Source organism: Pinus tabuliformis, chromosome 8 (genome assembly GCF_031772625.1).
Source record: "Pinus tabuliformis cultivar Carrire ecotype Pingquan chromosome 8, CPIR1, whole genome shotgun sequence".
Taxonomy (NCBI): domain Eukaryota; kingdom Viridiplantae; phylum Streptophyta; class Pinopsida; order Pinales; family Pinaceae; genus Pinus; species Pinus tabuliformis.
In genome coordinates, this window is record NC_142294.1 from 1,354,599,690 (window position 1) to 1,354,606,841 (window position 7,152).

Consider the following 7,152-nt stretch of genomic DNA (forward strand, 5'->3'; position numbering starts at 1 on the left):
AGCTAGGAAATTTTTTTGAACCAATAGGTAAAACCATGTACAAATGAGGGAGGAATCCCTTAATATTTGTAAGAACCCACTCCTTAAACCCAATGTTCAGTCAATTACTTGCATGCCAAACCCCCTCCTAGGGAACATGTTGTAGAAAACACAAGGTGTGAAGGTATGTATATATTGATGCACTCCATATTTTCATCAAGGCCACACAATGAACCGTAATTGAGGCCTTAATAATCCCATTTCCATCTACAGGAAATATGTGAATCATATAAATAAAGGCCTCAACCCTCGACGAAGATTGGCTATTCTTTGATATTCACATTTGCTACTTTCTATTAGATTACTATGTATGTCCTCCCCACTAATATCATCCATTATGGATGCACTACTTGTCTGTCCTGATTTCCATCCTTGATTCAAACTTTCAAACTTTAGCATCTTTCTTCTTCTACCATTGAAACACATTGCTAGAGATATTCTCTATATTGACTACTCGTATTAATCTATTCAATCTGTTTATTGGAGCCCACACTGTATGCCCTAAAGAACATGTTATGTGTTATTTTAAAGATTTGTTGCTATTTTCAAATACGAACGTAGGTGTTGCTTCACATGTCATTTGTTTCTATGATTGACATTTGCACTATTTTTCGACCGTGATTATTTTTATTGTAGGGAAGAGATTTTCTTTTCAAAATTACAAATTGCATTTGAAGAGGTATTGGTGGCATTTTGGCAATAAATTCTACAAAAAAACCTCCTTTTGGTGCCATTGGTTGTTTTGTGAAGCTGGTTCAGTATCCTTTCCATTGATTGTTTGCATAACATGGCTTGTTGACATCTTGAGCTTCATTTTACTTTGAAGTTTTCCATTAGAGGGTTTCCATTTGCATTTTCACTGTTTGTCAATCGTGATTATTTTGATTGGAGGGAAGATATTTTCTTTTCCAAATTACAAATTTAATTTAAAGAGGTATTGGTGGTATTTTGTCAATAACTTCTGCAAAAAAACTCCTTTTTGGTGCCATTAGTTGTTTTGTGAAGCTGGTTTAGTATCCTTTCCATTGAATGTTTGCATAACATGGCTTGTTTACATCTTGAGCTTCATTTTACTTTGATTTTTTCCATTATAGGGTTTCCTTTCCTAAGTAACTTGTTTTTTTGAAGATATTTTGTGAGCTTTTCTTGTCGGGTTCACACATAGAAAGTGCTGACTTAAACATTTTTTAACATATTGGTTAACCATTATTTAGTCCTCGTCTTCACCAATTTTGATAGCAACTTCTTTAGCTTCTTTTGTACATGTTCACTTTATAATGGGAAGACAGTCGTGTTGCATATATTGTTTGGATCATTTGTTGAATTTCTGGCGCTCTTTCTCCAAAAATTTCACATGGTCATCTCTCTTGATTCATGTTTGAAGCTTTCTTGTTGATATTGACACTTGAGTTTTGTAATGTAACTCTAAACTTCGGCAATTTTCTTGAAGAAATCTTGTTGATCTTTGACACTCTTCAATATTGTCACCTTTGGGCCCTATTAATTCACAATGCTGTTAATTCACTTTCACTCGACCTCATCCCTTTGAGACTTGTGCCATTTGGGTGCGGTAGACCAGCGAGAGTGGAAACCTAGTGGAAAACTAAACACACCATCAATCTCATTATATGGAAAGAAGACTTGATATGTTTATCTACAAAATCACATTGCATGGTATCTGATTAAAAGAAAATAGATTTGATATGTCCATCTACAAACTAATTCTAGATACAATCTAAAGGATGACAAAATTATAGTACAATAACATTGTAGCTAAATAATACTAGCCGCCATTCTATCTGGTTCTCTGGAGAAAAGTGGTGTGTTGTTACTAAAGGAAGAGTTATATGCCTATAGCACTGAATGAGAAATCAATTATATCTCCACCATTTATATGTTATAGGACACACTATATGAAGTTGCATTGGCTTGTGGGTGTCCACAAGCATCGAATCCTACTAGTAGAAACCTAGTAGTGATGTTTGGTTTAGGAATATTTAGAACTAGGCCCATAGGGATGGCTAGGTTGGAAGTTTGCTGGAACAATTCTGCCCATAAGGGAACAACTTAAGTAATTGAATCATGGTTACTTGAGTTAGAAGGTAAATTTATAACTTACCAGAGTGTGCCAACACCCTCTTGGTGTCTATCTGTAATCTTAGTTTAGTTCTTATTAGGCATTTAGCCTTACCAAAATTTCTTCTAGCTATTGCTTTCATGCCATGAGCCCTTACCTTAAGAGCAAGGAATGAGAAGCAAAGGCATGGCTAGTGACTAGATTGAAGTTTCAATAAGTTAGTTGTACTAGAAGGTGCAATTGAATCACTACATTCAAGGAGATATAATGCTTGTGAGGTATTTTGGTTTTGCTGAGCCTGTACCTCAAAGGAAGTTATAAATGATGGAAGTTTTCTTTCCCTTCATATAGGTGCTTTTTTGTCCACCACATACCTAATTAAGTTTGAAATTTGAGAATCCCTCTATAGATGAGAAGTGAAAATCCATTCTTGTTTTTTCTAGCTCGTTTAGTTTCAGATTGATTTCCTCCACTTTACTATTTTTTATTATCAAGATTCATAATCTTGCATTTCTTTAATGGCACCATAGAAACTCCATTATGTTTATGGAATTCCTAACTTTTAGCTACTTCTAGATGAGCGGGTTTAGAGATACTGCCTTGGAAAGTTAAACTTTTAACATAAACTTATAATCTTCTAATGATAGCAATGAGCTTTGAAAATAATGAAACTGATTAGAACACCATTCTCCCCACAAGTAAACCACAATTAGTAAATTATGAGCAGATTACTTGAATGGTGCTTAGGTTATGTAACTGAGCTTTTTTAAATTGAAAACAAATCAGTGTTTTATGCCATACTAAATGAACAATGCTACTTAGAGTAATGGCTAACTTCTCTATTTCTATCTAGCACGAAGAACTCTCAGGCTTTTAGATAATCTAATTGCAATTTGATGGTTTTCCAGATTATGTAATAGTTGCTGACCTAGATTGTGAGTAAACATGAATTTTTTTAGGCATCATATGGTTTGTAACTTTAAATTCAAATGAAATTGAATATTTTCAGAGTAATTACTCCGTTATTTCTTGTAAGGACAAATTTCTTTGGCCATCAGTGTGGAAAGAAAAACATTATCTTCCCTCACTTAATTTTAGTTTTTCCCTCCTTTTGGTATTTATTTGAGAAAATCTTGAATATTATACTGAAATTCTTGAGTATGAAAATTTCTGGCAGGACTATATAAAAGTAATGGATACCTAATGGTCTCTTGCAATGGATACTTTCTTAATTAAGTTTCAATTCAGTGTAAATTGTGGAAACGCTTTGGATGTGTTAAATTTTTTATCCTAGTGATGCATCAACATTATAGAAGTATTGTTATGTTCATATTTTAGGATAAAGATTTGTAGTTGTGAAATCCATAAATGAACCTCTTAGAAGACCATTTCTAATCAACCCTGAAGGGCCTTAATTTTAACTTAAAAAGTCACTATGAGTTGGAAATATTTTTGGAAGTGTGACAAATTCCTTGGAGATTGATTAAGGGCTTTCTTAGAAAGCCATTAAGTTGAGTCTCCATCTCAAAAATCCTTGGAAGCGAAGTTGCATGGTATAGGGAGAGGGGTACATGCTGGAAACATGGCCCCTGCTTCTTCCCCCACTAATTCCCCATCAAAAAAGAAAAATATGAGATTTGGTAGTGTTTGGGGAATTTTATTCTTGATTTTGTTGGATACTTTCTTGATTGAGTTTCAGTTCAATGTAAATTGTGGAAACTCTTTGGATGTGTTAATCTTGTTATTGTAGTGATGCATCAACATTATTAGAATTATTGTTATGTTAATATTTTAGAATAAATATCCCTATTTGTGAAATACTTAAATCAATATCTTAGAAGCCCATTTCTAATCAACCCTAAAGGGCCTCAATTTTAACTTAAAAAGTCACACTGAGTTGGAATTATTTTTGGAGTGTGACAAATGCCTTGGAGATTTATTGAGGGCTCTCTTAGAAAGCCTTTGAGTTTCCATCTCAAAAATCATTGAAAGCCAAGTTGCATGGTATTGGGAGAGGGGTACATGCTGGAAACATGATCCTTGCCTCAACCCCCATCAAAAAAGTAAAAAGACAAAAAAAAATTGAAATAGGGAAACAATATCAGTCTGTCTATCTATAAATATAAAATAGCACAAGAAGAAAGGATAATTTTGTAAGAAAATTTAAATTTAGCCTCCAATAATATCCATGATTTTCAAAATTCATAGAGCATGCTTGTTGTAGCTGTAGAAAACACATTTTCTTAAAATTTGTTGAAGAAAATGTCAAGAAATGAAGTGTGGAACAATTTTTTTGCTCACAACTATCTTTTGGTTGTGACTACAAAACCAGATCATAATGCTTCACACACAACAGAAGCGCTTCTTGTTTGTGTAGGAGATACCTTTGCTCAAACAGTCTGTAAGAAAGTGTGAGGAAATAATAAGTGGTAAATTGTGTTTAGAACAAATAAAGGGTGTAGTGGTTTTCTAGAAGCTTATTCAATGTGAAATTAGTGTCAAAATTTATGTCAATGCCAATTTAAAGCACTTGGGCAGATTCATGTGGTCAATTTCCCTGTCAAAACACAGTTAAACCAGATTAAGATGTGCCCATTTTGCCTTGAAATGCCACTTGCCATTTTAGATGGAATTTCAGAATTTTGAAACACTATTTGAAATGTTTTATGGAATTTCAAAGGCATAACTTCTCGAGATTTGTGCTAACAATTGAAAAAGGTTACATTCATCCATATATCTAGGGCATTCCTTAAAAAATTCCAATCATATATTAATGTTAAATTACACTTGTATCCCTCAGGCATGGAGCACTTTACTTCTTATTGACTCTTTGACCTTGGAGAATATGCCAACTTCCTTGTATCCCTTAAAGCTTGGGTATTCTTCTTCATGTTAACCAACTCCTCATAAAAAGGATCTCAAGTGCAAGCCACATCTTCCTCAAAATGTGGCCACCTCCAAGCTCCAAAAGAGGTGCACTAAAGTAGTGATCCATGTGCATGGGATGGAGTGCTCCTCTAATGTGGTCCTTCAGGCTTTTTAACCAACTAACCTTCAAAAATAAGAAACTTTAAAAATGGGTTATGCCTTTGCAACCCGATGAAAATGTTATTTTCAAATCTAGGTATAGAAATCAGATTTGAATGAGTGTTTTGATATAACTTTTGGTTGAAACAATATCTCTACAATATCATCATATTGAGTCAATGATAAGGTTTTCTTAACACCTCTACATATTTTCACCAATATCCAAAGAAGGTAACTACTATAACTTTGTAAGTCATTTTTGTAGGTTGTAAGCACCCCTAAATCATAATTATAGACTTGACAGGGGTCACAACCCTTCTAAAGAAGGGTTTTTCCCTGTTACTATATGTTGGCTTGGCTAATATCTCATATAATTCATTTCCCAAATGCTGGATGATAAAATAAGAGTGCTAGCATAAACTAGAAATTTGTACTGTGTGTAAAGGTCCATAGGATCCACTTTTGTATCTGCTCTTGCTGATGTGAAAGATATGCCAGAAGAAGGTACAAAGTGAACAATTTCCATCAAAGTGTATCCATGTGGACAGCTTTAAAAGCTACAACTATAAGGTCAGCTCAGAAACAAATCTTGGACATTATTTCAGTTCAACAATCATTCTACAAATGATCCCTCCCCCTTAGCCAGTGATGTTCCTTTGTCAAGATTTCTGGAGTAAGGAAAAACAAAACTTCCTTAAGTGGTAGTCACAACCACTTACACACCCAATCATGTAATATTCGGGCCTAAAATCAACTATGGAAATTTTTGGATGGAATCCCAAGAAAAGGATGGTATAAGTGATGTAATTATGTACAGACAGTTGAACTGGTGCATTGACTTCCACATTCTAGTGCTTCTTATACCCTAAATCTTGGAAATTGGGACATTCCTTGCAAGGATGAAAAAATAACTGGTGTAAAGACCTCAAAAGCCTTAAGCTTCACACATTAAATGATCCAAAGTAATGCAGATATGTCGGTATTTCCAATGCCTTGGAGATGGTTGTATGTTGTCTTGTATTTGCATACGATGCTTCCTTGTGTAGCCTATTTACATATTTTATTTGCTTAAAGAGGAACCCTTTTACTTCTTCTCTGTGTTGGTTATTTCTCCATGCAGGAAACAATTCAATTACTACTGGTAATATACTAGAAAATGAGACTCAATACCCATGCCAATAACATGACGAGAACAATTTTTTTGGTGCCTGTTAGGTTCCTATACCAATAGGTGTCATATTTCATGATTGACTGTTAAAATGCCAAATATGTTCATCCTTTGCATGTTGCAAAGGTTCCATATTTTCAAAAAATCAAAAATTAAAAAATAAAAAGAGGGTATGCCCTAAAATAAGAATCAAAGGGCGAAAATAATGAATTGGTCAAAAACAAAGAAAATGAACCCCAAAGAAAAGACCAGGAAAGTGTGCTGGTCCAAAATGCCACTACTATCCTATTTTTGAAAAAAATTCCAAAATGTGCAATCAATGACTTCTGTCATAGTTAATGGATGGCCAAACAACTTAATCTTGGCCAGTCCTTGTTTAAATTTTTTGTTTTAGAAATAGAGAGTGAATTCTGTCCAAACAGTTCAAGCTTGGCAGACAAGTAGTTAGGCAGAGAAGCAAAGGAGCTCAACAGTTAAATCTGAGCCCCTGGAAGAAATAAGGGTAGACTTAGATAGGAGGGCAGTTGAAAGAAAACAAGAGAGTAAGGGTTTGCTAGTTCAAATGCACCGTGGAAAAGGAAGAAAAAATGTTAGGTTTAATAAGCTGGGTAGGAAGTTTTGAGGTTGCAGAAGCAGGGTTTATGAGCAGCTTTGTCTTTTTGAAAATGATTTATCTTATGGATATCATAAGTGCCATGGCAAGGTGGCTGCAAAACAGTTGAAGCATGAATAATTTCCCTACTCGTTTCTCCAAGAACATTTACTAACATCCCCTCAAGGACACTGAGATCTTCTCAGTGCTCCTAGTTCACTTCATTTCATGGAAAGATCAAGTGAAATT